This window comes from Paramisgurnus dabryanus, chromosome 17, assembly GCF_030506205.2.
Source record: "Paramisgurnus dabryanus chromosome 17, PD_genome_1.1, whole genome shotgun sequence".
NCBI lineage: Eukaryota > Metazoa > Chordata > Actinopteri > Cypriniformes > Cobitidae > Paramisgurnus > Paramisgurnus dabryanus.
In genome coordinates, this window is record NC_133353.1 from 17,275,634 (window position 1) to 17,288,005 (window position 12,372).

The 12,372-nt window shown below is 35.9% G+C and overlaps 1 protein-coding gene and 2 long non-coding RNA genes across 7 annotated transcripts in view; 1 reads left to right on the plus strand and 2 right to left on the minus strand.

Annotated features, from left to right (window-relative positions):
• LOC135778275 (protein CLN8-like) overlaps positions 1-12,372 on the minus strand; it is a 109,897-nt gene that overhangs the window by 14,282 nt on the left and 83,243 nt on the right. The gene's annotated exons all lie outside the window — the stretch shown is intronic.
• On the plus strand, positions 8,301-10,105 carry LOC135778273 (uncharacterized). The gene is made up of 5 exons (XR_010544512.2): positions 8,301-8,825; positions 9,347-9,440; positions 9,539-9,671; positions 9,754-9,854; positions 9,965-10,105. It is a non-coding gene; the product is annotated as an uncharacterized lncRNA (long non-coding RNA).
• LOC135778274 (uncharacterized) lies at positions 9,856-11,571 on the minus strand. Of its 2 annotated transcripts, XR_012335280.1 has the most exons (3): positions 11,025-11,566; positions 10,464-10,600; positions 9,856-10,150 (listed from the first exon to the last, which is right to left on the minus strand). It is a non-coding gene; the product is annotated as an uncharacterized lncRNA (long non-coding RNA). The 2 variants fall into 2 exon arrangements; XR_010544513.1 differs by having other exon boundaries at positions 10,464-11,571.

Sequence of the window (12,372 nt, forward strand, 5' to 3'; positions counted from 1 at the left end):
TTTTAAACGCAGCTGAAGATGCCGAATGCCAGCTGTTTTTTCAGCCCATGGCTTTGGTTGCAGTGATACTTGAGCTGTGAGCCGGTTGGTTGTTGTGATATTTGTCCCGCCCTTCGTCCATCGTGATTGGCCGGCCATGTGAGAACTTACATTGACGAGCTGAGCTTTTAACCCAAAGTTAAAGGAACAGTATGTAAGAAATTTATATCAATTAATTATTAAATGGCCCTGAAATGTCACTAGACATTAAGAAATAATTTTCATTTCAAATACTTATATCACTCACAACAGCGGTCTGGCCAGGATATTGTCATTTAAAAAGTAGGGATGCACCGAATCCAGGATTCGGATTCGGCCGAATACTGGGCTTTTTGACGGGGTTCGGATTTGGCCGAATCCTAGATTTTTTTTCCACCGAACCGAACCCTAGGCTTGCGCTACGCAGGTCGACGTCACGCGGCCGTAGATTACACACATCGGGTGCTGACGTGGAGATGAGCTTTTTCTTTCGGTGAGCCTTAGGGGCTGGACACACCAAAACTTTTAAACACGGCTGAAAACGCCTTGAGGACGCCAAATTCCAGCTGTTTTTCAGCCGAGCGCTTGGTAGCTGTGATGCTTCAGCTGTGAGCCGGTTGGTTGCTGTGGTAATCTCCCGCCCCTCCTCCACTGTAATTGGACGGCCGTGTGAAACCTGACATTGACGAGCGGAGCTTCTCACTCAAAGTTAAATATAGTTTTCAGCGCGGAGCTGCTTGCTTATTGTAAAAACGAGCGTGTCGCAACGCATCGCTTTCATTATGCATAGGCTTATGGTAATTGTCCAAATAGTTTTTCCAACTTGTCATCCTGGCATAATGTACAGTTAAAATTAAATAAAATGAAAAATACACTATTGTGGACGTTGTTTAATTCATTAATGTGTTTTACTGTGTTAATGGAATAAGGATGCGAGTAGGATTCGGTATTCGGTTTCGGCTGAATCTTAAACGGTGGATTCGGGATTCGGCCGAACCTAAAAAATCTGGATTCGGTGCATCCCTATTAAAAAGTGGAGTTGCAGCCCTCAACTGATGTTTATGTTGTCGTTTGGTATATTGGCCACCAGCTGTGTGATTGTAGTACCAGTTTTGGCCACACGTTTTGTGATTGCAATACCAGTTTTGGCCACAATCCTACATACTGTTTCTTTAAATATTTTTCGACCACAGCGCGGAAAAAAACGGACAGCTGCTGGCTGTTTTGAAAAACGCCACGCTTCCATTGGGTAAAAAAACATATGCCGGCCACAGGCATACAAACTTTGTTGTGCACGCCCCCAGTTTATGTACATTCTATGCTTTGCCCACCCTGTTTTATAAAGGCCCACCCACTTTCTGGCTTCGCCACTGACCCCTGGTCTAGTTGATGACGCAGTTTGTGCGAGCCCGATTCACTGTTCATATGCGGAGTGAAAACAAGCATGGCGGAAGGTGGATGTGAGGCTGAGGAGGTGCTTGTTTTTATTACCATTGAATCTACCAGAATGAATTAACCCTCATAAGACTTTTAAAACGAAGATTTTCCTGTATACGTAATAGTTCCTTGGGGGTAAAAATGACCCCAGAGATTAAAAGAGTGATTACAAAAAATATATAAATTTTTTATTATACAAATAATATTTTTTTTTATTTACTCCCCATCTATACATTAATGCTGTGTTTTGGGAGATATGAAGTACTTTTATACCCGTTTACCACTCAATTCCTCAACTACACCATTAGCTTGCCTGAAAAATATCACATTTTTATAAAAAAATTCACATAAATTATTATCTAAATTTGATTTAAATTGTTTTTAGATGTTGATCTAGATGTTATGTGTTGAATTCAGCCATTTGGTGTTTAGAAAAAAAACATAAAATAACTACTGTTTAGGAAATGAATCAATTCGACCAGCAGAGGCCCATAGAGACCCATTCATTTCACTGGAGGTGGCCATTTGCTCAACATCAGTACTTTATTGATACATTTTGTGAATTTATGTTTATATAAACATTAGAAAGGACATTAAAAAATATTATTTCAAATAGTAGAATATTTGTAGTTTTTGATGCATTTTGAAATGTCTGTTTTTACAAAAAATGCCACAGAAATTGACTTTGTCTTTCTGTGTATGTGTGTCTGTGTCTTTATGTGAGTGTAAGTTTTACTGTGTCTTTGTGTGTGAGTCTGTGTTTGTGTGTGTGTTTGTGCGCGCATGTGTGTGTATGTGTGTGCGCACACCTGTGTGAGTATTTTACATCTTTGTTTTGCATCTGTGGCTGTTTTTTACCAAATTCTATAAGAAATGCTCTCTGTGGCAGTCATACCTTTGTGTGTTTATGTGTGTCTGTTAGTGTGTGATTGAGCATATCTTTTCTATGTAACATTTGTGCTCTAGTACCAGGCCTACCTTTCTGTGTTGAAATTTTCAGATTTATTCTGGATGCATATATTTTTTTGACAAATAAAAAATGATATTTTTTTGCATTTCTTCTTCATTTCAATTGGGGTCATTTTTACCCCCAAAGAGACTAATTAAGTAACATTTTGTACGCCTCTTTAGAATGACAGAATCAAAAAAGTTTTTTATATGAATCTTAACAGATAATCTGGAAAAGTCACAAAATCTTATTCCACCAAGATAAAGGGAACCATGTTTTTAAACTAAAGAAAAGTGGCATGGGGGTAGAATTGACCCCAAGGGTCTTATTAGGGTTAACCAGTAAATACAAAAATGTGCTTTTCACACATGCAGTGACGTTCTGTCTTTTTACCAGTAAGACATCATTCACACATCAGTATCAAAAAACTTCGGTGAAGAAATGTGGATGTAAACTTCAGGTGTGCTCGACTTTTAAGCAGCACCCCACACAGCAGGAGACTCCTATGCGGATCCGCGTTCAAGTCGCCAAACCCGCGTGACTGTCACATTCGTTTTGGAGCCACACAGAGGATCAGCTCTGCCTCCGGCAGCGCCGTAAATTCTACTGTCAAACAGCAGATCCTGAACAGACCCATGTCGGATCCTCGGACGGGCCTTTACTAAACGGTTAAACGATGCACACCTGTCAATCGAGACTTTCTTTGCTGGGACACGGTTGAGCTGAACCCTCTTTTGAGTAAGTATTGATTTATTGATATAATTGTGGCAGTAAACATTGTTTTTAATCATCCTGTATACTAATGATTGAAATGACGTTGATATTAGGAAAACTTTAGCATGTTCACTCGTGGATAATGGTTTAGCCCTAGCTGTGCATTATTAAGTTTACATGTTGGCAATTTTGGTGTAGTGTATCTGCCATCTTCTTTATAATGAAAATTAATCTTTGGCAATTTAATCATTGTTTGACTCGGTTCAGACTCACGGTCACACTGCGAGGATGCCATGTGACCTAATCAGTGACTAAATGAATGCAGGTGTCAGTCAGAGCGACTGTGTGGTTGGTAAAGACAATCTTCTCGTCTGTTATTTTGACCGTCTGTTAACACGGTGATTTAACCAGAGGTGTGTAACGAATTCCATTTACAGTTTTGTGTAACTAGTACTTTTAAAGTGATTTTTAAGGATACATTTACTGAAGTACATTTCTAGTGAAAAAACTGTACTTTTACTTCATTCAGTGGCGTTACTATGATAAGCATACTTGACTTTGGATGCTACATACCATAAACATCTGTCTGTTTTGATTACAGGTGCTGTGTTCAACCTGGCAACAGATCGGGCAACAAGGAGACGTGTTATGGGAGAAATGATTTAATAATAAAAACAAACTTGTCTTTCTCCAGTTATTCATTGTCAGATGTTTTAGCTGTGCATAGTGCAGCATGTCATTGAAGTTGTAGCCTAATAGATCAAGTATTTTATGTTTGCATTGACCTGGGCCTATAAAGCACTAAATTAGGTTTTTTGGTAACACTTTATTTTACGACCCGCAAAGTACCACGTAATTAAACCGAATTTACAGCGTACCTATTTGTAACAACAGAGTACCTCTACAGTACATACTTGTAGTTATAAGGGAATAATATTTTAAGTTTGGGGTAATAAGGGGGTAAGAATATGAAGAATTATAAATTATTTATACTCTAAGTATTTTATAACAACACGGTACCTATTGTAATATTACGTGGTATGTATGACTTAGTCAAGTCTATGGGGAAATTATGTTTTATTTATTTATTTATTTTTATTGTGAATTTTTCATATTGACTACTGAATTTTGTATACAGTCAATGTCTACGAGCCACATCGGCAAATAAATATAACAGCACATCACTTTTATTTTAGTAGCCTATATTACTTGCTTTTAATAACAAAAGTCCAGCTGATTTAATGTGGTTATCTTTTTTTAAGGTAAGTACAATAAAAATAGCAACTTATTCCCTATTTACCAGGAAACTCCTACATTTGCGGACATATTTGAAGTGGTGCTTTGCAATTTATTTACTGTAAACACAAGTATTTTAGCCAAATATAATTTATGCAATGGCAAACCAGAATGAAACAACAGCAGATATCAGCTCCCGCTAAAACAAAAGACGACTACATGCGTAGGCTACTGCGCAGGTGTAGAGCGCGCGGCCGTCTGCAGGAGGTTTGCTGGAACGCGATCCTGAGGTGAAATTTCTTTAAGAGTTTTTAAAAAACGTTCTACACTGTGGAGTACGGCTGCAAGTGATGTTAGCAGGATCCGCATGCTGGATAAGGTGACTGGTTTTGTTAATACATGACTCACGCATTTCAAACAATGTTTTATCAAGAAAGTTGCCAGCTAACAGTAGCAGGTTAGCTAGCACATAAGTTAGCCTAAAGTTATGAACGTAACTGGCTCAGAAAACTCTGTTTCTGTCAAGGCACAGTGAAGAAACATTTACTGAAGGCTTTCATTTATGTTTTTTATATGTAATGCAGAACAGCATTTGTGAGACGACATCAACTCATCATCCGAGTGGACAAGAACACCAACAGAGGAAGCCAAGCCGCAAAAACAATGAAAAATTGTCATGACTTTTTATTTTAAATAAAAGTTATGTGATAATAAACATTAAGTGTTGGCTTAATTATAGTGTTTTAAAGATGTTTTGAAATAAGTTGTTTTAAAATTAAAATAACAATATTCTGTATGTTTATGGTATTTACCCTATAACATTTATAACAAGAGGTGAACAAAGCACCACTTTAGTTTACAGCCCGCAAATATGAGAGTTACCTGGTAACTCATGTATACATATACAGATCAAAGAGGTACAAGTTGCTATTATTTTTATTGTGTGTTATATTTTATTTGCCGACGTGGGTTGTTGACATCAACTTTAGGCTATACAAAACACATCACTTCATCAAAAATATTACACATAGACCATACCCATAGACGTAAGTCATACATACCACGTAATATTACAATAGGTACCCTGTAGTTATGAAATACTTAGAGAATAATTTTCCATATATTCTTACCCCCTTATTACCCCAAACTTAAAATATTATTCCCTTATAACTACAAGTACGTACTGTAGAGGTACTCTGTTGTTACAAATAGGTATGCTGTAAATTCGGTTTAATTACACGGTACTTTGCGGGTCGTAAAATGAAGTGTTACCGGTTTTTTTTTAAAGATTTTTTTTTAACAAAAACAGAATACGCTATAACTGATGAATGTAAATGGCAATTTTATATTTCCATTGAGTAGTAATTACTTTGGTACATTAAATTGATATCTTTTAGTGAAACTTTTCTGTTAAGCCTATTTACAATATTGTTAGGTTAAAAATACAAGGCAATGCAGATTTAAGGTTCTATATTGCTGCAGTAGCCAGGCCTAGTGATAGTTTTGGTTTTATCCTTTAGTTTAGTTTATCCTATTTTATCCTACAGTAAGAACAGAAGGGATTTTGAATTTGAAAGTGAGATAGATGGGTCCAAAACGGACCCGGTCCTGATAGCAATAAGCTCCGGATGCGGATCCGTCACTGCGCGCAAGTGGACGCTGACACGGGTCCGTTTCGTGGGCTCGTTCCGGAAGCCGCGATACCTCCGCGGCTGATCCGCCACAGAGTCCTTTTGCTATGTGGGACGTGTGTGGAAACGTCCGCAAACAGTGCGGGGTAAACGCGTCATATGTATAAAAATGCTATCAGGGCGGTCTGACGTCGTCTGTTCTAAATGCCGGTAATCCTATATTTTTCGTTCACACATAGCACTTACCGGTAAATAACTGGTAATCTTACAACCTGTCTTACTGGTAAATTGGGAGTACTGATTTACCGGACAGGTTCTGTTCACACATGACCTGTTAACTGCAATTTACCAGTAAAGACTGTGTGAAAGGGACTGTGACTGTTTCACACTGAACGTCTTTACTTTATCAGGCTACTTTAACATGTTTGTTACTTTATCAGGATTTATTTGCAGTTGTACTCTTTTGTAATTTTGAAACACAACTGAAGACCGTTTCTTTTCCTGCTTGCACTATTTTTGCACCATGAGAGTACAAATAAATACAGAATTTGTTGTGTAAGGTTTTTCAGTACAGTCACTGGAACACAACTTAAACATAACATAATCTGATATTTTACAGAAGAGAATAATTTATCGCCATTTTTACCGTCACAGAAACAAACAACTGAAATTACTGTGATACATTTTTAGGCCATATCACCCATCCCTAGTTGTGTGAACTAATTTGAATTTATTAAGTGAACTAAAACCATTTGAGTAGTATGAACTTAATCAAACTTAATATATTTTTGTAAAGGTAACTCAAACATTTTTAGACATATGCACGTATAATTTACAGTACTCATATGTATGAGTTTTAAAACTTAAATGGTTTAAGGCAATCGGTTTCCTAAAATGGTTAAAGTTGAGTTAACTTATCAGGTTTTACATCATGGTGGATATTGTTTATATATCTGCCTATAATATATAAATATCCACACATTCATCCATCCATGATCCTTCATATTGTATTATGCAGCAGCAATGCATATAAACAGATTTTTTGAATTGGCTGCACAATTAAGACAAAAAATATATAATTGTCAGTTATTTCCCCTAACAGTTATCATTTTGATTAATAGTATTTACATTGTTTCCATTTTATTATCATTGTATAGCTGAGGCTTAGTTGTAACACTGCGATGAGATGATTAATTAATCATTTTGACAGCCCCAGTTAGCTGCCTTGACATGTTAAGAACACATATATCCCAGCACATAGAGTTTATTTTACCAGAGTGTCAACACATTTTGAGTATCAACAAATACAGAGCACCATTTACCTCATCTCATACAAATATTATCAATAAAAAATTAGAAAACAATATATCAACAGATAAAACTGAAATGTTAAAATTTGGTCTTCTTACCATTAGATCGCTTACCAATAAAGAACCTATTATCACGGAAATCATTACAGACCAAAACTTGGATGTTCTCTGCTTATCGGAAACCTTTACGATTACATTTGTTTAAATTAATCCATCCCACAAGACTATTATTATAAGCACAAACCTCACTTAAAAGTAGAGGGGGTGGTGTTGCTACAATCTCTAATAAAATGTTCCAAGTAAATCATAAATATGAACTAAAATTTAATTATTTAAAAAATGTTTCTAAATATGGAACTAACTAATCATTACACCAAACAGCTTTCTTTCATCCTAGCTACGATCTACAGACCACCAGGCCACCACAAAAACTTATGGAAATGGCAGATTTCCAGACTTTAACATCCAAAAGACCATTTGATAATCCAAAAGACGCATTAGGACTAGCTTTTATGGATGCTCTTAACTCCCTCTGTAGACAAAACCTGACAGGGCTCACACATATCCATAAACACACATTAGTGATGTAGAAATATCACCTATTTCAGATCATTGCCTTGTCTCATACCACAGTACTTATAGATTGGATCGCTCGGTGCATACCACGCTATTGATTAGGCAAAACAGTATTTTTTACTACACTCTTAAAAAAATGGTTCTATCACCCGCTTTATATGGAACCCCCAAATGGTTCAATATAGAACCACTTTAATGGGTTCATTAAAAAGAACCCCAAATGGTTCTTTGAATCAAAGTTAGATGGTTCTATTTAGAACCATTAAAATTATTTATTATTATGAGTAATGTATTATTGATAAGAAATTATAACCGATCAAGAAAATTATAAAAGTTTACTATTTATTAATTGTATTATACAGAAATATAAATCTATAAAAATTACTTAAAGAGCACCTATTATGGGATACACGTTTTTAAACATCATTTTGTGTGTAAGTGTGTATTAGTACATGCTAACGATATTCAAAAAGTACATACCTCAAAGAAAACGATGACGCGAGTTATCGTCTCTAACGTTCGAGGACTACAAAAAACACTCGGATTGTAGGCAACAGTTTACTTCCTGGGATTAGTGACGTAGATAAGACCAACATTATCATAGTTCAGCCCTCTCTGCTTTGCTTGGGTACGCCCTCAAAGACGAGGGTGGGGAGCGCCGAGTCAGAAGAGAGCTAAAATGGCGGAGGTTGGGAGTCCCTGCTTTGACTCTGTTTGCAAACTCTTGTTTCATTGTTTAAGCGATTAAATCTCTCGAGTAGACGCTGTCTCTTTAGATGCGAGGGAAAAATAGCACTTTATGGACTTACACAGAGGACATCATGTTTAATACGGTTCCGGAAAAATCCAGTCAGAAGTTGTTCACGGAGTTTTCACAATAACTGCTTCTCATGAACCGAAGCTGGACGTCTCCTTCTGAAAGTTGGATTACTGTGCACTTCTGGATCACAGGCTGTAAGTATTCACGTTTATTATTTGCCTTTTACTGTACATTACGTAACCGGTAACCAGAGATTAACATAATGTGCGTGTAGAGCTAAGCTTGCAAGCTAATTGTCTTGTGTTGTAATACTGTATTTCATAAACAACGTACCATATTTACACACGTGTATGTTGAATTATGCAGACTATCGTTTTTTTATCGATGTTGGTTAAGACATGTTTACAAACTTGCTAAGTTACCAGCTAAACTGTTACCGGTAAAATTTGTTCTCATGATCAAACTCAAGAAACTATAAGTACAGATGATTTGTTTAAAGTTATATGTATTTTACTGTTGTTTTTACTTGAAGCTTTCTTAGATTTTGAAACGAAGTAAACACGTAGCCTAATGTGTGTTGCTAATGTTGGGCCATGTAACATGTAATACATTTACGTTTTAATGAATAGTCTAACGAGTTATAGTCGTTGTACTCTATTGTTATAATATGTCTTTTTGACTGAATACATGTTTGTTTTATTTGTCTATATCTTAGATTCGCAGCTGGACACATCCTTCTACACTGTATGCAAACATGCAACATCATAACACACAGTACAAGGAGTCAGACTGGCATATGAGGAGCAAAGGTGTGTAACACAAATGATGTATTTAGCTAGTGAAACCACTACCAGTCTTAGATGTAGAACTGATGATGACAAAGTTTTTTTTCTCTGCATAATCATAGGAACCCAGACAGTAGCATCGTTTCACAATGTTTCCATCACCATCATCAGTGGATGCCTTTGCCGTCCGTAGCCTGAGATTTCAGATTTGCAGCAAAAAAAATTGATTTTCTCATTTATTGGAATGCTATGCAGGTATTTAAGTATTTTAGTAACTGTGTTAAATAAAGTAGTATTTACTTTTACAATAAATTTATGCTTGCTTATATTTTTACAGGTTGTACCTTGCAGCCATCCATTACAATGTCACCAAGCCGTAACAAAAGCAGGAGAGGGAAAGTACAAGGCTATGTTCCCAAAACACACAAATGACATACCGTAAGCAGTAATGTTTTATTTCAAATACATTCATAATTAAAAACTTAATGTATGAAGCAGGGAAATAAATGATCAAAACAAAAGATTTATTGACCGCAATATTTCTACAGTTATGTGGATGATGTGATCAGGCTTGTGTTTGCTGAGGTATTTGAAGATAAGCTGAAGGAAACCCCGATTCCAATGGACCTGGCATCACAGTTTGAGAGACCTTCAAAGGAGGACGTGATTGCATGCCATCTTCAGTGCAGGGGTCGTCGGAAGCCAACATTCCGATCAGGAAGCTCCAAGCGTATCTGGAGAACAACACACGACAGGATGATAACCCTAAAGTGTCATCTTAGATAGCATCAGCTGACAAAGCTTTGATATGCCATTTATCTGAATAGATAGCTGTAAGAAGTGAATTGAACAATTTTGAAAGAAGAGCACAATATGGTTACTAAAGTATGTTTATTTGTATATTGTTTAACATTTAAATATATATTTGTAATAAATAAACTTTTGACTTTTATATTTTCTTTAAAGTTACATCTTTTGTTCTTTTGGGTACTTTGTTACTATAATGATACTTTAGTGTTATTGGTTTAAAAATGTAATAAAACTTACTCTAGTCCTGCGCCTCAAAGGCTTATATTCGGTACAATAAATGTTCTGTGTGTAGGGATTTAGACAATTTGTGCAAAACCTGGATGATGAATCACGCAGGTAAGAGGCCCTGGAACATGTTGCATTCTCCTTAAAACCTAGTAAGTAAAAACATAGCACAGTCTTTCATAATAAAGTTTACCATAGTAAAATAATGTAGAACTAACATTCATTTCAATTAATACTTTTTTTGTGCTACATTTGGTGTTTCCATATAGTTTGCACAGTAAAATAGTATGTAAGCAGTATTTTATAATTAAGTTTACTATAGTAAAATAATGTAGAAATTACCAAGTGAAATCGTTTTATAATCATTTCAACAAATACTTTATATGTGCTACATTTGGTGTTTCCATATAGTTTGCACAGTAATACAGTATGTAAGCAGTCTTATAATAAATTTTACTAGAGTAAAATAATGTAGAAATTACCAAGTGAAATCGTTTTATAATCATTTCAACAAATACTTTCTATGTGCTACATTTGGTGTTTCCATATAGTTATGTAGTACGTTATAATTACCTTTTGGATGTCTTTGCAACACATTTTCGTCTTCGTTTAGCATTCTGGCAGAGCTAAGGACACCTAAAAAAGTTAAATCCAATCGCATTCATTGACGGAGATCGTTTATATCGTAACGGCCTTCTGAACTCTCTGGATCGAGCTCGAAGTGGTAAGGCAGTACAGACACCATCGTTTATAGAGAAATATAACGCTTGTTTACGATGCCTCTGAGGCTGTGACTCTCAGTAGTGATGGGACATCTGAAGCGAGGCTCCGGAGCTTGTGTCGAGCAAAAAGGGGCGTTCCAGATGAAGCCCCGATTCGAGGCTTGTATCGTTTCCGTGAAAATCACGTGACGATGACAAACGAGGCCTCGTTTTCTGTTGAATACGTCATTGCTTCATTCTGAGTATCGCTTGCGGATAAAACTGGTTCGAAACTCGCGCCTCTTGTGGGGTTTTGCAGTACGTTTGCATTGGTGTTGAAGTGTTGGTTGTAGTAGCGAGTAGTGCGAGGTTGTAGTGAGTTTGTAGTATAGTTATCATTATATATCATAACCTGTATTATATATTATATTACACTTAGTTTAGTAGATTATTAGAGTAAATTATACATAGCCTAGTTCAGTAAATCATTACAGTAAATTAGCATATAGTTCTAATACGTAATATTATTATGCTTATGATTATATATATATATATAAATAGCCTATATTAGTAGTAGTTTTATTATATATATATATATATATATATATATATATATATATATATATATATATATATATTATTGCTGTTATTATTATTATTATTATTATTATAAGACTTGACCGTATTAGGGATAGCCTAGAAGGACTGAGGATCCATTGGGATATTGGAACAAACAGAAGCTCCAATTTATATAAGCTGGCACTGACCTTCTTATGTTGTCCAGCCTCATTGGTGCCCTGTGAAAGGGTGTTTTCTAAAAACAGACACCGCCTCAATCCTAATACTGTTAAAAACTTTTGTTTCTAAATAAAAACCATTAAACACTTTTCCGTGTTGCAGTTTGCTTTTCCACATTTCCAGTCCCATAAGTACTGCACTATTGCACCCCCAGTTCAATAAGCACTCTACTATTGCATTCCCAGTCAGCACTGCAGTGCACTCACAATAATTTCTCGACACTCATTTGGTGCATTCACTGTTATCACTAACCCAAAGAACTAATGAATAGTTGAACACAAAGTTGTGTATGTGTGAGTTTTGTGTACATAGGTTAACACAAGCAGAGTAAAATAATTTATTTAATATACTTTATTCAAAAGCCCACACCATGACAATTTGATTGCTCAAAATGAATAGATTTGTGTGCGATTCATTGGTTT